Below are 20376 nucleotides of genomic sequence, written 5' to 3'. Positions count from 1 at the left end.
CACATAAAAAAAAACTCAAAAACAGCAACACAGCGAAAGATACACATATATACATCCAGATAAAAGTAATTATTCAAAAAAAAAGGATCTTACATAATCCACGACGAAAATTACCGAAGTTATTAAAAACATCTAAACTTTGCTTGTTACAGATAGAATTAGAATATGTCTGAGATCGTGATAAAAACGAGTGTTTCAAGATATCCGTACGTGCTGACACTGGTCTTAAAAGAAAGCATGACACTCACATTGTACATCAACGTGGACAGAAGCTTGACCAGTGCCCTTTTCTCCATTATAAAATACGTTCGACATATAGCAGGTGTATTCACCGGAGTCGTGTCTGGTCAAGGACTTAAGGACTAGAGTTTCAGTTTGTGAAATCAAACTACCATTAGGGCTTTTCCAATTCACCTCGACTATTTCTTCAGGATTAGCATCAGCGGAGCTGCAACGAGTGGCCAGTGATCTGCCTTCAATTATAACTCTACTATCCTTGACTACGGAAACACGAGGGGCGTCTAAATAAAATCAAAATGACATAATATGTAACACAAGTATGGTCTGGATATATGCAATGATATTTTAAGACAAATAAAAAATACTCTCTCTCTCTCTCTCTCTCTCTCTCTCTCTCTCTCTCTCTTTCTCTCTCTCTCTCTCTCTCTCTCTCTCTCTCTCTCTCTCTCTCTCTCTCTCTCTCTCTCTCTCTCTCTCTCTCTCTCTCTCTCTCTCTCTCTCTCATAAATATGGCTTCGTTTGCGCTTTTACGTGTCCTGAAGTCAACAGAGACCTTAGGCAAACAAGATTTATCAGATCGCTCGCCTCTTTACTTAACTTCTGAAAGGTCACAGAATGCAATAGGCAACTTACACTGGACATTGAAGACAATCTCTTTGCCACATGATACCGTAAACCATCTCAATTTTGGCAATGTTGAGTGCTGAAACTGACAGTCAAATTCTGCGCCACTATCAGACTTTTCAAGCTTTTTAATCCATGTAATATTTTTAGATTTAAATTCTTCGCGATAAGACTCTTCTCCGCTTTTTAGCCAAACTAAGTGTCCTGGTGCTTCTTCCGATAAATCTATGGAACATCTAAATACTGTGTTGTGTCCTTCTATGACAGTTGAATTTGAAGAAACTGAGCAATCGGGGATGTCACCTGCAATATGTAGATTGATTATTCTTAAATTAATGTAGATAAGAGCATTTATGACTGCGTGTTTGCAGGGAAATAGCGAGAAATATTTTAAGACCACGAGCTGATTGATATCAATAGTATCTTAATCTTTTTAAAGTAAGTTTTCGTCATACAACAGTCTTTATCTGTCATCACACTGTGGTATCTGCATTTTAAATGCATTGTCCCTTATCAATCAGACCCTACGCAAATGACTAAATCAAGTACTTGGTTAAAATTATGTACTTGTATGATTTTTTTACGTATTCTAAAAACTGTGATGATAAAGAGGTATCAGTATGAGAATTTTAAAGTGTAAGAGTAGTTGGGAATAAAGTAAGAAAGTGTTAAGAAGTTCCAATTGTAATGACTTGAAAATCTTAAAAAAATATATGTCTTAGTATGAAATAACTATTAAAGTTTACAAATGTTGAAAATTTGACCAAGTCACATGGCTAGCACACTATGCTTCTCGCCTAAATCACTCATAAAAGTAACATTGTACACTAACTACCACATAAAGTTCGTTCAAAGTAAATAGTAAATATTCAATAGCATTCAAGCTTGTGCAACAACCATGGACGAATAAGAACCTATTGCCGGTCATGAGGGCTACAGCTCCCGTCTATTATCCCTAGGGGCCGTGTGTTAATAGAAACACATCGTTATTTCCCAAGGGGGTAGAGCGATGTGTTTCTGATAACACACGGCAACGAGGGGTAATAAATGGGCGCTATAGCCCGGATAAGATCAGACAATAGGTGTTTTATAACACACCAGATGCTCATGTTGTATTGTTACATAGTTTTAATGCGTTTTGATATTTTGCACTGCAACAATCCATTGTGACAAGTTTACTGGGCGATGTTTCCACAGCGGTTACAGTTGTACGTGGTACCACTTTCTTTCCAAAAACTATTTTAACCATACCTAGCAACACCCTTAGTTACACTTTTATCTTTTCCTTCGATGAGCTGTTCAAGTTCCTGCGTTGTTAGAATGTTGGAAAATGTTGGAAAATCCCTTTTTAAGAGAGTGTCCTCGCTTGTTCCGGACGTACATCACGTTCTAGTCACCCGCCATTGTTGCAAAGCTGTAGACGACACTGCGGTCATGTAACTGAGGCTTTACCAAATTTGGTCAAGACTATTTTCCTTACATCACCTTTGTCGATCCGGTAGGGACCAGTTAATTATATTTTATCGTCACTTGACGTATTCTGGCGAATCGCGACACAGAGTGAGGATGTGGTTGTTACAATTAAAAACTATTAAATTCAAAAAATCTAAAAAAACAAATTCCAACACTTATTTTCAAGTAATAATTAGATATACCAAATTAAGGTTATAGAGTATGCTGTCTCTTATAATAAGTGCTGATTAATCTATCAGAATTTGCAGAAAAAACAGACAAATTTACGGGTTTGGAAGTTGAAATATTAATTACAATAATTATAATTATAATAATATCACAATATACAATGCTGTTCAATGGAAATATGTTAGCTATGCTTGTATAAAAACGGAAGAGAGTCGATCATTCTCGACAGTTTATCGATTGATTTTGTCTTATATTATGTGAGACATTGTTTGAAGTTTAACCTTCTGAAAGACAGTGAACGTGTGACCATTCAAAACTTCAATGCCTGTTTTGGACACAACGAGTAAAACATCGTCAGACAGAACAAGCGATCTGTACTCCTAAGCAGAGTCATGAAACACATCAAGTGAAATATAATAAATATATCATTATTAGGTATATAATTACTGGAGATTCATTATTATCGATTCTGTTTGCAGCAACTACATTCTAGCAGTAAGCTTTGCACGTGGAAATAGACGATCAATTCTATTCGTTAATATCATGTTCCATTACAATTCGCCAATTCTAACATGTTCATCTATTAACGCCTGTTAAGGTAGTTCTACACCATTGCGAATTTTTTCATACGTTAATTTTGCAGTCAGGTTGTGTATTTTTACCCAAGTATTATATATCACCTGAAAGATTTTTTATTATTTTTTTTTTTTGGTTTGATCAAGAAATTAATAGACGATGAATTGTAATGAAGATCTTAGTGAACTTGAAAATAATTGGGTAAACTGGCGTAAACAATAAGTCAGAGTTGGGGGGATATTGTCTAGGTGTCAACGAGTACTTTGACTTCAGAATATAGGCTACAAAACATCTTTTCAGATTTATGAAAAAGCTCTAGTTTTTTCACAGTGTTGAATCAAAGTTTATCAACCAATCAGTCTCAGAATGCCGCTAATCAATAAGCGATAATTTGACTCTAAAAACCTCAATTACCAAGTTGAGACACGCTTTTAGAGACAGTCTATTCGACAAACATCTGTAAAAAACTGGCGGACTTCTGTCCATGCGTTCTCGAGTTAAACTCTTTTGATAGTGCTGCACAGACAAAATGCCGAACTGAGAAAAAGCGATTTAGTAAATTGGTTCGGTTTTTCCTTATGAATGGCCATGAACAATTTACTCGACAGAAATAAACACCAAAACACGATAGTGCAATCAACTTTTTAGCCCAAATAGTATTTTCACTCATTGAAAACCGTGTCAACGGTTGAAATTAGGCTAAAAAGGGCGATTTTCGGGAGCGATTTTTCCTTTCAGAGTACGTGTACACAGTGGCCGATGACTACATAAACTTGACGAGTGCTAAGGAAGGGATCATACATAATTGTTGATTGATTACCTGTTGGATTTGACAGAATATTAACTTTTCGTCCTAACTGTCGGGACTGCTACGGCATCTCGATGTCGTCAACACAAGCGTAAATGTTATGCAATTTTATGTTGATCTCGGAAAGGGTTCGTAGCCAAAGAAGGTTCTGATCGACCGATCTCGATAGTAAGTGACATGGTGGATGGAATATTGGTGTACAACATAACACAAATACCTACATTTACATGTAGATATAGATTGGCAGTGTTTGTGATCATGAGGGTAAAAATACCTCCATGCAGTGATTCAGTCAGCTGCTGTTTTGCTTCGAACTTTACGCGCCTTGAAAACGGATTAACACCACTTAGCGCCGAACGTTTCTCAGACAGTAGTTTGCCTTCGCTCTTTATGGCATTTCTGAAATTCAGTCGGTTTCTCGAGTCATTTGACTAACACGAACGAAATACCAGTCATAGGCAACAATGTCAAGGGGAAATTTGAGAAACTTGAAGATTAAGACAAGAACGTCATATCATCTGAGCCGCTGTTCTCGTCGAGGGCTGTCCCAAAGCGTGTCATCGGTATCGTTACAAATGCTCTCATCGGACGACAAATCATCGAGCATCGGCGTTAAAGTTTGGTTGTAGTATGATCCTTTGTCTGACATTCACAGGCTGTCATTTACATTTGTGGACATCTGTACGGTTTTTTACGAAGTTTCGGGACCCCTTTTTTCGTAACATCCTTTCACGAAGCTGTTTAAGTCCCTGCCATGAATGCTGAACATGTACGGGTATGTCGCGGTATTCAGGTATTCGCTATCGTAATGGCCTCTGGTGGAACCTACCATTTGTGTATACGGGGCGTCTGGGACTTCTCTAAGCGATGTTGAACATCAAGAAATGTATCCACTGTTCCGGTGGCTTATTTGCAGACGCTCAAAAAATCTCAAATAAAACATTCGGTTGGTGGCAAAACAACTACAAATAAACGGCTTTAAGACTCGCGTGGCTCGGATTATGCTGTCAAATGTAGCCTTTAGATTCTGATCAAAACTACTGTCTGCCCTCATTGAAATGAACAAACGTAATGGGTCGGCGATCTCTAACGAGTGAACTTGACCGTGATTAGTTATCATATTCATTTGATAATAACTACAGGTCCTGCCGTTACTCCTCCTGTAGAGTGTAACACTCGATTTGTGTTAACCTGAAAATTGATCGTCAAAAATTTCACACGTCTGGCATCGTTGGATCGCTAATACTCATAAGTTACTTTTGGGAGCGGTCACCCTATGAGAAAAACGTACGATCCACCTTTCTACGCCTGATCGCTACGCATACACACAATAGTCTTGACACACGCAGCTATAACAGCAGCTAAGTATCAATGGGGTTTTAACAGCGAATGTTGTCCAAGTGCGTGCGACAATACTGTGACGCTGCCGCTGAGCTTAACATCTCGTCAATCAAGACTTAAACCCCCCTGTGGACTTAATCCTGAAAGCTAGCAACATATTTATATAATGATTGCAATTTAAAAGAAAGACAAAAGATAGAAACGCCTCATAATCGTCTTTTAACTTTTAACAACTCACTTTATCTCGATCTGGGGTTAAACGGTAGTCGCAAAATGAAAAATGTGTTTTCTTCCTCTCGTAAATTTTATCGAAAATATCAGCCAGATACAAAGTCTTTCAGACCTAGATATTTTTCACACTCGAGGATCAATATTACAGGAATACTTTCCAGTGAAAAACCCAAATGTTCGTGTTCATTACACAAGCGACCTAACAGCCGATATAGCTCCGCTGTGTTTATGTAGAGAATAACTATTTTTGACACATGTTGATGAAGAAGGTGGAAATCTTTGATAGCTCATTTCAATGGCCAGAAAAAGTGGCTAAAATAGCTGCAAAAATACACAATTGAAGATTTCATCATAATTTGAGTATATCACATTGGATCATCCCTAAGAACATGTCAACCAAAGCTATCTGACGAGTAGTTTTTTGAGAATGAAATTTTCTGAACAAAAATGGCAAAAATGGCTCAAAAAAATTCCAGATTTCGCCATAATTTCAATATATCGTATATTAAAATAATCCCTTGGAATCTGTATACGAAATATCAAAGCTATCCACTTGCAGTTTCTGAGAAACACATTTTTTGACCAAAAATGGCAAGCATTACCCCCAAAATACAAAATAAAGATTTCATCAGAAATTCAATATATATTACTTAGTTCATCTGTACAAACCTCTATACCAACTTTCAAAGCTATCAGACCAGTACTTTTTGAGAAAAAAAAATGACCAAAAATGGAAAAAACTTGCCCCCCAAAAAACAAAATTCGGATTTCATCATAATTTCAATAAAAATCCTTTAGTCCATCTGTAGGAACCTGTATACCTAATTTGAAAGCTATGAGATGAGTGGTTTTGGAAATACACATTTTTTGACCAAAAATGGCAAAAATTGCCCAAAAAATTCAGAAATACAGATTTTATCAGAAATTCAATAAATATTACTTAGTTCATCTATAGAAACCTGTATATCATATTTCAAAGATACCAGATCAGTACTTTTTGAGAAACACACTTTTTGACCAAAAATGGCAAAAATTGCCTTAAAAATGCAAATTTGCATATTTCTACACAATTTGAACAAATCTGAAATAGATTATCCCTAGGGATCTGAGTATCAAATATCAAAGCTATCTGAATGGTAGTTTTGAAGGAGAAGATTTTTAAAGATTTTTTTACCAAAACGACAAAAATTGCCTTAAAAATACAAATATGCAAATTTCATCATAATTTGAACAAATATAACTAAGGTCATCCTTAGCAAACTGCATATCAAATTTCAAAGCAATCGGACAAGCGGTTCCAGAGCAGAAAGATTTTTACCAAAAAAAGTAAAAAAATGCCCCAAAAGTACAAATAGGCAAATTTCACCACGATTTGAACAAACTTAAGTGAAGCTACCCAAAGTGAACTGCATATAAAATTTTAAAGCAATCGGACTTGCGGTTTCAGAGAAGAAGGCAATTGTTGACGGACGGCAGACGACGGACGACGGACGACGACGGACAACGACGGAAAATCAACCTATTTGATATGCTCCGCGTCGCTGACAGCGGAGCTAATAAAACACACCGATAAAGGTGGAAACTACATAAATCATTTGCGAAAAGCGCTACCTGTGTGTATTTCGAGGCGAAGTGTAAATTATGTTAGTTTGCTATTAGCTTACGGGTATTATATCATACCAGTATTTTGATGGTGCAAATACAGCGATATGATTGGTCGAGACGCGAAAAGATCCATAGTATATTGGGCGATATACCACGGCTGGCATACGCGCGAGCTCTCAGCTTGGTCAAAACTCCGTTTATGACGTTCAACGCCAGATATTCAATATACTGTTATGATATAATAGCAATAAATTCCACCCAGCGACGGCATACAACGAGATTTTGACGAATTCACTTCATATATGCACGGGCTATCGCTCATGCATATATGTCGTGAACTGGTCAAAATCTCGTGGTATACCATCACTGGGTGTGTTTTATTGCTTAATTATTTTTTCTGGCCATCATTACAACTATGCGGTCAATGATGTGCTCATCCTCAATCCCTCAACACAAAGACGTTTGCTTGGAGGGAGGGACAAGGGAAAAGATCCATAACCGACTTTGGCCCTTTGATGCACGAGTACACTGGAACTTGTCCATGTGTACCTAGACGTTTATATAGCATAAACGGCATATACGTGGTACAGTGTCACGATGTAATATTGCTACTGTATTTTTGATAGACTGCAATAGAAATGGTCCCCATCAAACAGTACTAAAGGAGGCAATTTGCACGGCATATTTCCATGAACATTATCCAGATATTTTTTGAAATGATATTGTACCTGCACTTATTATAAGGACGCTCTATCTAGGCATACATACTATTAAAGCAAGGTGACAGGTGTAGGTGTGCAATTTTTACTTTTGCTGTAAAGGAGTGTCGATAGACCTTGTTCTGCTGTGAATGCTAAAACACTTCTCCGAGCATTGCATCAATATCTCGCAAGATAGTGAAAAATAAAACATCCCCAAGATTGTACAGTCTGCCGTTTGGATGCTGCGTACCCTGTTCTTTTGAAAACTTTCGCATTAGTCCGCTATCAATGGTCACCGTGTATTTCAACCTCTGACGTCATCGTCGGTTTCGCCATGGCAGATTATTTGCAACACGCGTGGCGTGTTGGCAAGCTATAAAGCAAACGCTCGTTCTGCTGTTCACCTTATCCTTACCCCCTAAAACAACTAAGGCAGATTATTTAATTTCATCTTTTCAAATTTGATGAAAGTGGATGCAATAAATATTTCATACAATTTTCTGGATCTACGAGGCTATTATCAAATAACTAAATCATTACTCGATTGTCGAACGATGTCTTGCTAATATTTTGGTACATCATGATCAATGTTTCACTTTATAACAACGCTGAATTTCTTTTGCAAAACTTAGAAATAGAAAATAGATTATTTTTGCCAGGCGTATACGTCATAAGATGCAGTAGTTAAAAAAGAGTGGAGATTTTAAACCATTATTTTACATCCAAGGTAAATAGGCAAACCCTGCTGTTCGCCAGGATTCAAAATTAGGGCGAGGTGACAGTCATTCAGTGACTAGTTTTGTAAATACCGCAGCGATAAGTGTTCGTCTTACACTTACGTGTTTTGCTGGAGCAAAATCCGAGTCCGAATCCGTTAAAAAAGTAAATAATCAAAGTCCGAATCAAAAATTTAAGAAGAATTTGAAAATTAAGAAAGCAATATTTTCCCTGAGAAGATATTAATCATCCTCACTTACAATTTCTTTTATCAGAATTATGAGTGAAAGTGATTCATTAATGATCTTATCACCATGTAATTTTGTATATAAGGCTTTCAAAGTCAGAGAACATAATTTTCTATTTAGTACGATTTTCTTTTGGTTCTATTAATTGATTCTTTTTTTTTCTTTTTAAGGTTCCAAGACAAGAAATTGACAATTTTAAACCAACAATTCTCTAGTGTTTAAGAAGCTTAGAATCCCCGTAAATTGTATATTTTCGGAAAGCCTAGATATAGGGGAACAGTTTGGTTACTATAGTGTCACCATTGTTTACATAACTATCACGTGACAGGCAATTTGCATAACCTTTCAAAAATCGATTTTCCCTATGTTTTGTTTCAATGCTTTGAGATATGCAGCTGAAATTTGTATGAGTGCAAGCAGTTCTAAGGGTCTTCAAAAATGTGTCTCAGATTTTTTTTTAAACCTTCTACAATAGTTTTTATGCCAGAAAAACTTCCAGAGTAGTGAATTTAAGCGTAGATGATTTCTTTAAAATTATGCTCCAAAAAAAAACTAAGCAAGATATAAAAACTGAGACACAATTTGGAAGAGCATTGCAACAGCTTGCATTCAAGTAAGTTTGATTTAGATATTTTGAAGCATTGAGACAAAACATAGGGAAAACTTAAAACAAATCTTAATCACACCACCGCGCATGCTCAACCACATCTACGCAAGTTTCAGTGTGACGTCCATTGAAACCTGCGCTCTTCGAAAAGGTCTGGTCCATCGAAACTGGAGATTCAGCTAAAAACGTGCGAACGTTGGGCGAAATACCGGAAAGATATAAATATGTATTAAGTGTTTACAGATTGTACCGACTATAAGGAGCAGTGCAAACAAACGTCTTGAACAGCTAGACTAACGATGGAGGCAGTCGATTGCAAGCTTCATGCACTGCATTGCACGTTGTGACCGACAACGGAGATCAAGTTTGCTGAATGAATCGAGAGAGAAAAACATCTTTAATAAAAAAATAACACTTCACCATCATAATCAATGAACTAGTCGTTTCTCCCATTATAGAGTATAATTAAATTTTGTTGAAAATAAATGACGGGACTGATTCTACTCCGTCTACTCAAACGGAATTTAGTGTACGGACGGGCTACGCTGCAGGCAACACAGCCTATCATATTTGCATTTCGTTGCCGTAATTGAAAACGCTAAGAAAGGAACAAGTTATATCTTGATTGCAGTACAAAGTCTTACTTATTAAATTTAAAAGTATTTCCAAATGATGTCGAACATAACGGGTATGTAATCCTCACAAGGTCCAATTACCGACGGCTAGCTGCGATCATCATGGAGTTCAAGGCATGCTACAAGTTCGAACACAAGAGAGATCCCAGCCTCACTGCAAAGTGTCACGTGGTCATCGGCCCGACAGCAAACTACTTCTTCGTTTGATTCTGTTGTTTACTCATTTTTTGTAATTAATCACGATACATATATCTGACTTTAACAACTGCACAATTTGCTTAGGACTATGATTTTGGCTGTAGTCTAGAGACGATCGGAGGGAGCTATAAGGCAGGCCCAAAATTTGCATGGACAATACCCGGGACAATTATACACGCAGCTTGATTAAAAAGTCGTTCACATAAACCCAAATTAAGTGATCAATACAAAACTTTTAAACATCACTTGTTCAGAAAATTTATGATCAATGGTTCGCGTTGTTTTCTTTGCGTTTTGCCGGCTACTAGTCCTGTAAGGCTGTACTGCATGGAGGTAGTAGACTGTACAAGTGCAACGGGGCCGGGTGGGATTGACGTGGGGCCTACAGCAAGGTAAACTTGACAGCGTCCATTGCAGAATGCCAGCTTGTTGGCCTTTCGCGTTTGGGAGGACATTTACCGGTATATTCAGAATGCCTTTTTACCGGTATAAAAGTCAAACCCCCTCTCTAACAGACATTTTGGCTTACCTGAGCCCATGTAACAATATGTAGACTTAAAAGCTCACCTCCGACCATATACATGTAGAATTGATTAATCTGGATGGGTAGCATGCCAATACGACATGGTTAAATGTTCTAATGTTTGTTGAACTCAAGTCAATTAAAATTTATATTTCTGTGATAATACAAAGGATGAATTCACAACAGTTCAGTTTTGTCCTAGATCATGTGCACTTATAATGATATTTGTCGATAACATTTCTCCATGACCAGCCTCTCCTCCCACCTCTGGCTAACGACTGTAGAAAACTCCTGTGAGACAACATCATCACCACTGTCGATCCTCATCTTCACTTTCGCTGGTACCTTTGAGCACATGAACAACGATATCATTCTCATCGTTTCTGTCTTTTTTCCCATTATAAGTGGTGCTGGTAGTGGCAGCTACTTGCAGTTCTTTGTCTGGCTTCATGTTGTTGATATTTATTTATTTGCTTTTTATTTAACATGTATTAGAGTAAAATATACATTATATCCACTAATTATTATGTCATTTAGGACAAAGTAAGACAAAGAAAAAACATTTTGAGCACCCCCTAATAGCTTTCAACTTTTGAATGAACCCAGGTCGTAAATACTGACGGCTCCCTTACTTGCTGCCGAAGGCCATCGCGTTCACTGCATTCGACAGCCTTCCATGCATTACCAAACTATGTTGCTTCGATTTCGAAATCATCTTGCCGCTGAAGCAACAATCAGCTGGAATTTATTACTTCAAGTTACTCAATTTTGATAGTTATTTGCCTACAGAAGTGAGCCAAGTGTATACAGTGTCGTCTTGATTTTACATCAATAATCTGTATATAACGCACACTGTACCAGAATAGAATGTCGCCTCCTCTGCCAAAGTTCTGTTTCCTCTGAAACACAGTAGCAGTACGTATTTGAACTGAGAAGAACAAAATAAAATCATTCAAAGGTCATTCAACCGGCGACCACGGGCGATTACCCAGGCAGTGCGGCGTAGCATGGCATGGTCCCATGAACGGTTGCAAGCCCGGTGATATCATTAATATCGGCGTTCTATGTCACGTGCACATCCTACAAGTTTGTCAACAAACCCGCGCGGCAATCACAACTCGATCGGGCAATATTTAACGTTTGTGTGTCACTAAAGGAGCACAAATTTGGCTTATTTCTTCACTGAACAACATTTCACGATGGATGTAAGAGTATAACGTGTAATTTCAAACATTAAAAAGCTTAAAAATAGGAATACTGGGGCTTTAAATCAAATTTACAAGAAGATGAATTTTTAAGTTTAAATATTTTAAAGTCGTTTATAAGACGTGTATTTGTATGTGTGCGTGCTTTCCTTGTTATCAGTTGTGCGTATGCAGGTCACAGGTCAGCCACTTATATCTTTAAATACGATAACGTAAAGTAGCATGGGTTATTCTTTGCTGGTTTGAGTTTCAGACAGGGTGGCGCTGGTTCAAATCAAACCGATGCTTGAATTTAATGGTCATAATATTGGTCACTTATTGATTTGTCACTGAAAGAATAGAAAATGGCCGACTAAGAGACTTCATACCTTTAACATACTTGCGTATGTGTATCTATACCTACCTATGATATAAAGTTCAGCAGATGATGTTTTACTTTCATCCTGTTGTGACTTACAAGTATACGTCCCAGATACACTCGGTGTTGTGTTGAACACTTGTAAGTTGTACACATCTCCTTTAATGATTAGTCCATAATGGTCTGTTGAACCCCGTACATTTGCCCCTTTTGATATACGACTTGCTTTATGAAACCAAGCTTTATCACCCAATCTCTCTTTGAACGTGCAGTTTAGTTGTGTGTCGTCGCCATGATAAACAACTGTATCTTCTGGTTTCTCGATAAACATATCAGCACCTGAGGACACAAGGTATGACAAAAATAGCTTTATTTTCAAAGATGTAACAAGTTGATTATCTTAACATGTGATTGAGTAGGACAAGGAGTATTTATCTGGAATAAGAAAATAAGTATTGTTGGTTTTAGATGGCAATGATAGCTCGCTTAGTCTGTAAGAAACCATAGTGAGTACGAATAAACAAATGTTCTTGGCATCTGCCATTACTGTTGCTGTAGATGCCAGTTTATCATGCGTCACCTTCTCGCCGGGCGACGCTACTGTATCATACACGTGATGCTATTTGTCGAAAACAAGCTGGACGCGATATGGTATCGGTCAGTAAGAGCAAAAGTGAATCAGAAAGATGAGTTCTAATTACTTCGTTCACTGATTATGTTTATCGTTTAAGTACAAGTTGAGTAAAAATCGAAAATGACCTCGTTCTGTCTAAACGTTGAGAGCGAAATTGAGGATGAAATTGCAACAAACAGGGAAAAGCGGTAAAAAGCATTACAAACGTAATTTACATTTCTTATCTCGCTTATAAACTTGCAAAACCCGCTAAAATGAAACAACACCTTGAGAAAGGAATTGTTTAGAAAACTTGAACCTAGGATAAAACAGACATTGAATACCCGCCTTATTCACAGGCATTCTATAGACACGATTTCGTATTTTAGTTTCTGTTGCCGCCGGAGAACTTAAATCGTGATTTAAAAAAACAGCCTGAACAGAAATGTGGTATCAATAATACAAAGGGGAATAGAAACAGTCGCATTCCGCTGGTTCACCAAATCGACTCTATACTTTCTCTCAAATCCGGTCATTCTCTAGCTTACTGCGGCACGGCAGAGTTCTTACCGGCGCGTATTTACCACTTTTCTGTAGCGCGTATTCGAAGAGCGGCGGAGAATGACGATGGACGTTGCTATGACTGCTGTGTACATGAGCGCGGTGGCTTGAATGGAACATGAACACGACGAAAGCCATGCACGCACGCGAGTGCCTCTGAACTGTCGTCCGCTGTCACGGGGTTGAAAATGTTAAATTTAATTGGGTATGCTCATATGAAAATGGAACCTGACGACGTGCGTTACAAAAAAAGGGGGGGCAAGGGGACAGATACTGTTACCCTCTAAAACGTCCGCAAAAGGTAGACTATTTCTTTTTACATTTCCAATGCAACTCACTGACGATATAGAATATAGATGTAGAATGAAAACAAAGAAACAAATGTGAAAATGTAAGCTTAACCCTTGACCTGCCAGCCTTGTTCACGTTCAGTACACGACCGAAACAGAGTAAATAAGAAATGCACACTTGAAACAATCTTTCGGGTTCTATTGAAATAAAAAAAAATTAAGATATTTTATTCTTTGGAATATTATATTGGAAGGTTTTTTATTATAAAGTGAAATAAAACTTTTAAAAATATGTCCTTTTTCTGCGCATGACAAAACCACAGAACAGCATTTGCTATATTACCATGTTTTGCGACGTTCGAACATCCACAGTCACTACCGCACAACGGAACTTCGTAACGCACATAGTCAGGATTAGTGACGCATTTATTCTCGTTATATTTCGAATATCTACTACATGTCTGTCATTTTCATAACTTGATGTGTGCAACGATGGCATTTCAAATTTGATACGTCGTTTTCTTGACAGAATTCGACGTACATCATCGGAAAATAATATCGTCAAGAAATGATTTGCATACCCTTATGTATTTATATCATTATGTGAAACGACACAGCGCAAGTCGCGCGAGCATGACGAGCGTACATATTTGTGCGTTGTTCCTCCGCAGAATTTAGCATCGAAGGAATTTGGTCTATGTGGCCGCTTGTTTCGTTCATGTAGCCCTGGTCCGACCTTGATCTGTTGTTGTATTTAAGTCGGCATTTACATCTAAACGGCATTCTGTTATTAATTTTCTTCCATAGTTATCTGTTAACATCAAAGTTTGTATTTATATATAAGGCCAGTTTATTCAGACTATCAATTCAGAACAACTGAGTGCCCGTGCCTCATGTCCATGTCGCTGCTCTTTATTAATAACAGAACAAAAAAAGAAGAAGGTGACAAGGTGAGGGTCTACATGAAATTACAAGTATGGTCATTCATGTCATTTTAACATATGTTTTGGTCTAATATATTATATCTAAGGCGTAAAAAGTGTAAATAAAACTAAAATACAATGAACAAAAAAGGGGTTCCCGTCCAATTTCCCAGGATACAAAAATACTCCTGCACGTGGCTTTAACATTGCCATCAGGCTTTAATTTTACTCTTTTCAAAAAGTACAAACGACCATACCCACATTGTCATTCCCAATAGTTTCAGCAAAGGGAGTATCAAAAGTTTGTCAGCAACTTGAATATTGTTATTTTCCAATTTTTGCATTTGTTATTCTTTGTTATTTAGACGTGCACAGACTAAACCGAAAAAAGATGTACTCGATCTAATTTTCAGAGATATTAGTCCTAAAGTATTTCTATTCTGTGTTTCTTGAGCTACATTTTCGTCACTTTCTTATATTTTAAGCAAAACACACGACTCGATGTTGTTAGCGAATTCATTTTATGAGTTTTGTATATGCTGTGTAGAGTAGAGTGAGTAGACGACAAAGATGACGAGAAATGGTTGTCTTCCATCTCGCTTATTGAGATATTAGTTAAATAATTGTGACATATTCGGCTTTATGTTTCCATTGCTTTATGGCGGTGTCTGCTCGCAATGAAAAAGGTACTGTAATTTTTTGGTTTATACATATCTTGTGGTAATTTTTGATAAAATGTATTATATCATATTATCAAATATGTAGATTCGCTTTCCTGTGAAAATTAACAGAGAAAAGAGCTCCTCAATAACGATATACGCTACGCTGTGGGCAACATGGTCCATCAACTCCATTGCCCAAATTATTTAAGTCTTGCTTTGCAGAACATCCAAACGAAGCATTCTCAAATAATCTCGACCGTAACGAGTTTGTAATTCTATTCTGTACTTCTTGAGCTACATTTTCGTCACCTTCTTACATTTTCGGCAAAACACACGACTCGATGTTGTTAGCGAATTCACTTTATGAGTTCTGTATGTTCAGTGTAGATAAGTGAGTAGACGACAAAGATGACGAGAAATGGTTGTCTTCCATCCCGCTTATTGAGATATAAGTTAAAGAATTGTGACATATTCGGCTTTATATTTCCATTGCTTTATGGCGGTGTCTGCTCGCAATGAAAAAGGTACTGTAATTTTTTGGTTTTTACATATCTTGTGGTATTTTTGATAAAATGTATTATACCATATTATCAAATACCTAGATTCGCTTTCCTGTGAAAATTAACAGAGAAAAGAGCTCCTAAATGACGATATACGCTACGCTGTGGGCAACATGGTACATCAACTTCATTGCCGAAATCATGTACGTCTTGCTTTGCAGAACATCCAAACGAGGCATTCTCATATAATCTAGACCGTAACGAGTTTGTAATTCTATTCTGTACTTTTTGAGCAACATTTTCGTCACTTTCTTATATTTTCAGCAAAACACAAAACTCGACGTTGTTAGCGAATTCATTTTATGATTTTGTATATGCTGTGTAGGGTAGAAGACACCAAAGATGACGAAAAATGGCTGTCTTCCATCTCGCTTTTTGAGATATAAGTTAAAGAATTGTGACATATTCTGCTATTTTGTTTCTATCGCTATATGGCGGTGTCTCCTCACAATGAAAAAGGTACTGTCATTTTGTTGTTTTTACATATATTTTGTTAATTTTGATGGCAAATTATCAAATACCTAGATTCGCTTGCCTGTGTAGATCAAAGAGCTCCTCATTAACGATTACGCTACGCTTTGGGCAACATGGCTCATTAAGTTTGTAACCCAAATTACGTAAAAGTCTTGCTTTGCAGAATATCCAAACGAAGCACTCTCAAATAATCTCGAACATAACGAGTCCGTAATTCTCACCATGTGTAATACACAGCATGCATGGTGTATTAGCTAGCTGCCAGCGAGCTCTGAGTATGTAGAAGTTCAGTTGACACCAGCCCGTGCATGATGGCCGCGTTCACCTTAATTTACAGCTATTTTTGAAATGTCCTTTTAAAAATCCCAATAATTGATACGTCGAAGGCACAGTGTCGGTAAATGTAACAAAGTAACACTTTTGTACCTTCAGTTTTGCCGAGCTTAGGCTGTCCCTGGTCGTTTGGCTCGCCGTAGACAGTACTTTCGCTGACAAATACCATCGCATTCACGTCCCACGATCATTCGTGACTGTTCACTTAATTTTGTTGCTTCAATTTCGCATTCAACTGAATGCTAACACGACAGTGTAAGGTTTTTTTTTTTCTTTAACATGTTTTCTTTTGATATTAATTCGCATACAGACTCATGCAAAGGCTAGGCCATGTCTGTCGTGCTATTTTCGCACATCTTGCACATCGTTACTTAAATTTCACAGTACCGCTCAACATGATCCAACACAGGCCACGGCCAAATATATGTTGTGATCCATTTGTTATACATACATTGCATGAGAATAGATTGATGGCATCCTCAGAAACGCAGCCATACTAATTTCAAAAGAGAAGAACAAAATGCATCCATTCGCAAGCCACCCAGCCAGCAACAGCAAGACGCCTAGACTAGGGGCGATGTAGTCTCACACTTTCTTGTGAGCGTAATTATGGTAAGTGTTGGTTTATATTCATTTAGTTGTAGCAGAAAAAAGCAAACAAACAAACAAAAAAACAAAACAAAAAACAAAAAAAAACAATGTATTTACATGCGTAAACTTACCATATGTAACTACTGAAAACTGGTAACAGATTGTTGCCGAGACTAATAGGCTACTACTATCAACGACCAATATGACCTGTTTGATAATAAGTAGAAAAAGAGTTAAAGATACAGTATATATCATCCTGTTATAGAGCTTGTGGAGTCCGCTCCGTGAATGGGCTTGCATAGTTCACCGAATGCACAAAAGACTAAGGCGTGTGAGGCAAAGATGTGTCCCTCGCTGCCAACCGGAAGGAACGAGATTGCGCCCGCTATCCGACTTGAATAATCAATTATAATATATCATGCTACCATGTGCCATTCTGATTGGACGAGACCTCATTCCAGCGATGCTAAAATACTGTTTTAGCACTGATAGCGATGGTAAACGGGCCCCTAAACAAGCATTTTGGAAAATTGCCCAGTTGGTGTATTTGAGCGTACGTCTGTCAGACTATAGACCCTTGGGAAAAACGGAAACAGTCCGCTTTGTTTTAAAGACCGAAGACCGAATTTTGATACACAGATAATGTGTTTGTCTGTAAGTCCCATCTCGATGAAAATAAATTGGGATCGATGGTGAAAGACGTCTCTGAAGCAGCACATTCGGGTCTGATGTAAACAAATTATTGCATTGAGGGAGCATTCGTTTTGACGGTGGGGGGGGGAGTCGGTGGAATTTGAACGACAATTGAAATGTAAAAAGCGACCCCCTCCAAATCAAATTTATAAAATTTGCCCCCCCCAAAAAAAAATATCTATTGTAAAATGTGAGCCCCCCCCCCCCCCAAAAAAAAACATCATCAGATTTGATTCATTAACCCTTCGCACCCTATGGCCCTTGTCTGAAAAATTAGGCCCTTCAAAAGTGTTTGCAAGAAAAGAGTTACCACCCATTGAATTTCCATGCACAAAACACAGCGACCCTCCCCCAGATGTCACAGTCCGTATCAATAATATCTTAATTGAATTACAATTTCCCATTTGACCTTTGAACTTTCAAAAAATCCTTCTTAAACTTTAGAAATAATCACTGGGTGAAATTCCAATATCATATTGGTTTTTCAGATCTAGTCTTTCAAAAATATAATATTCTCGACACGTATTTTTATTTCAATCATCAAACTTGTTTAAAGCACTGATTTTTATAGCTAGTTTTTTATTGTTAAAACAATATTCAAAGTTTTCTCACATACCGAGATGTATAGAGAATAAACATTTTTGTTGAAATTCCGAAATACAATTTCTCGCACACGCATGAACTTGCAATCGCCCTAGTCTAATCAAGTACACTAACATCAATAATCAAGTGTACATAAATACACAGATTTAGCAAGTTTTGTATTTAAAAGAATTTTTTCATAGCTTCTCATAGACTACTCATAGATTATGTATGGGGGACCAAGCAACATTTCCGTGAAATTCCAAAGTCAATTTTTTTAATAACTCCATACAAACCTTTGTAAAATTTGACCCCCTAAAATGGTTTCTTAAAAGTCAACCCCCTGATTTCCCCCAGACCTCCCCCTCCCTGTAAAAAACAAATGCTCCCTTAGAGCGACAGCGCACCTTGCACTTTGCTTGATATTGCGGGAGTCGAGACGCTATATATCCTACCGCTCTTTAAAATGGAGCTAGTATTCGTTCATACACTAATAAATTGACACTTCCTCACAGTAACGGTATGTCAGATATTCTTAACCAAAGTTTAGGCTGTAACAGACCGGGGTGTCCTAACTATGTAGACCAAGAAGTTCAAAATAACAATGGGATGACTCCTGGCGACTGCGACGAAATTTGACATAAAATGCAACGAGCAGTGTCAGCGTCCAGATCTCGCTGCATCGGGCAACACACTCTGCAATACTGTTTATCACAGATGCAGTCATCGCACTGGGTAAATCGCTTGATATACAACAATATACCTAAAACTACTATCTTTATATATTTACAGTATGCGTACAAAATACGTACATATACTGATAAAATGCAAGCTGCTGAATATACGTAAATATGCGTCAAGTATACATCACACATATCATTGTCCCATGTGGACTGCGTCAGACTCTTTGCAGACGTACGTATATGCTATGTATTCCCCACTAATAGTGTGCGGACAATATACGTCGATTGTATACTCCTGCATAGCTCTGCATGGCAGGGCTGTATGTTATTGGCGTGATACGGCCTCCCACCACAGCCCTGCAGACTGCTATAGACAAAACCGCTGGTAGCTCCTCGGAAATACGGCGCGCAGTTTCTCCGCCGAAAGCAGTCGATTTTGAATCCAAAATGTGCATTGATCTTCGTTTCCGAGCACACCCACCTCGCGCGATATCGAACTTCGAAGGTCGACGTTCTGAGAGAAGTGGAATAAGAGAAAATTATGAAATATGTTCAACAACTGAAGAGAAAAAAAGAAAATTATTTTGTCAACAGAAAATTATCATCGTAGATTGTACATAGCTGAGTGGTAGTTAGAAATAACGTTAATTACAGAGAACTACATCACGATGGTCTTCTGTTTGCAAGGCTGGTTTTCGCCCGCATGCTCATGGGTTGAACGAGATTAACAATGGCGGCATAATCGAACGCTTTCCTCCTATAGAGAGTATTGGCCAAGTGCATGGGTTGACAATCCTTCCATCGTGACATGATAAATTAACTAGGCTGACCCTCACTCCGTCTATAGCTGCATGGACCGTGCTGTGCAGTGTCAAATCAATGAGTAAGCTTAACTGGCACGTGTGTTTTTGTATCACCCCTATTTTCTCTAACAGTACCCGTAGTTTTCTGTCTTGAGATTACAAAGAAAGTAATGTGAAATATGTAAAAGTTCACGGTATATTTGCTACCATCTACGTAGATCAATCGATCATCATTGCACACGTCATTCGCACAGGCGTTATGTGGCTGGGTATTTTGTGAAAGTGTGGTTTATGCTGTGAATTTATGCTTCGATCGTTCCGACGTTCTGATACGGTACTTGTGGTAAGGC

At 37.8% G+C, this 20376-nt stretch overlaps 1 long non-coding RNA gene across 1 annotated transcript; it reads right to left on the bottom strand.

The window, feature by feature from the left end:
• Positions 1-444: 444 nt before the first annotated feature.
• LOC139126044 (uncharacterized) lies at positions 445-12592 on the bottom strand. Its single transcript, XR_011550444.1, has 3 exons — positions 12304-12592; positions 874-1167; positions 445-521 (listed from the first exon to the last, which is right to left on the bottom strand). It is a non-coding gene; the product is annotated as an uncharacterized lncRNA (long non-coding RNA).
• Between the last annotated feature and the right edge of the window lie 7784 nt (positions 12593-20376).

The sequence above is a fragment of the Ptychodera flava genome, chromosome 3 (genome assembly GCF_041260155.1).
Source record: "Ptychodera flava strain L36383 chromosome 3, AS_Pfla_20210202, whole genome shotgun sequence".
NCBI classification, from domain to species: Eukaryota; Metazoa; Hemichordata; class Enteropneusta; family Ptychoderidae; genus Ptychodera; species Ptychodera flava.
This window is presented reverse-complemented; position numbering and strand designations above follow the sequence as displayed.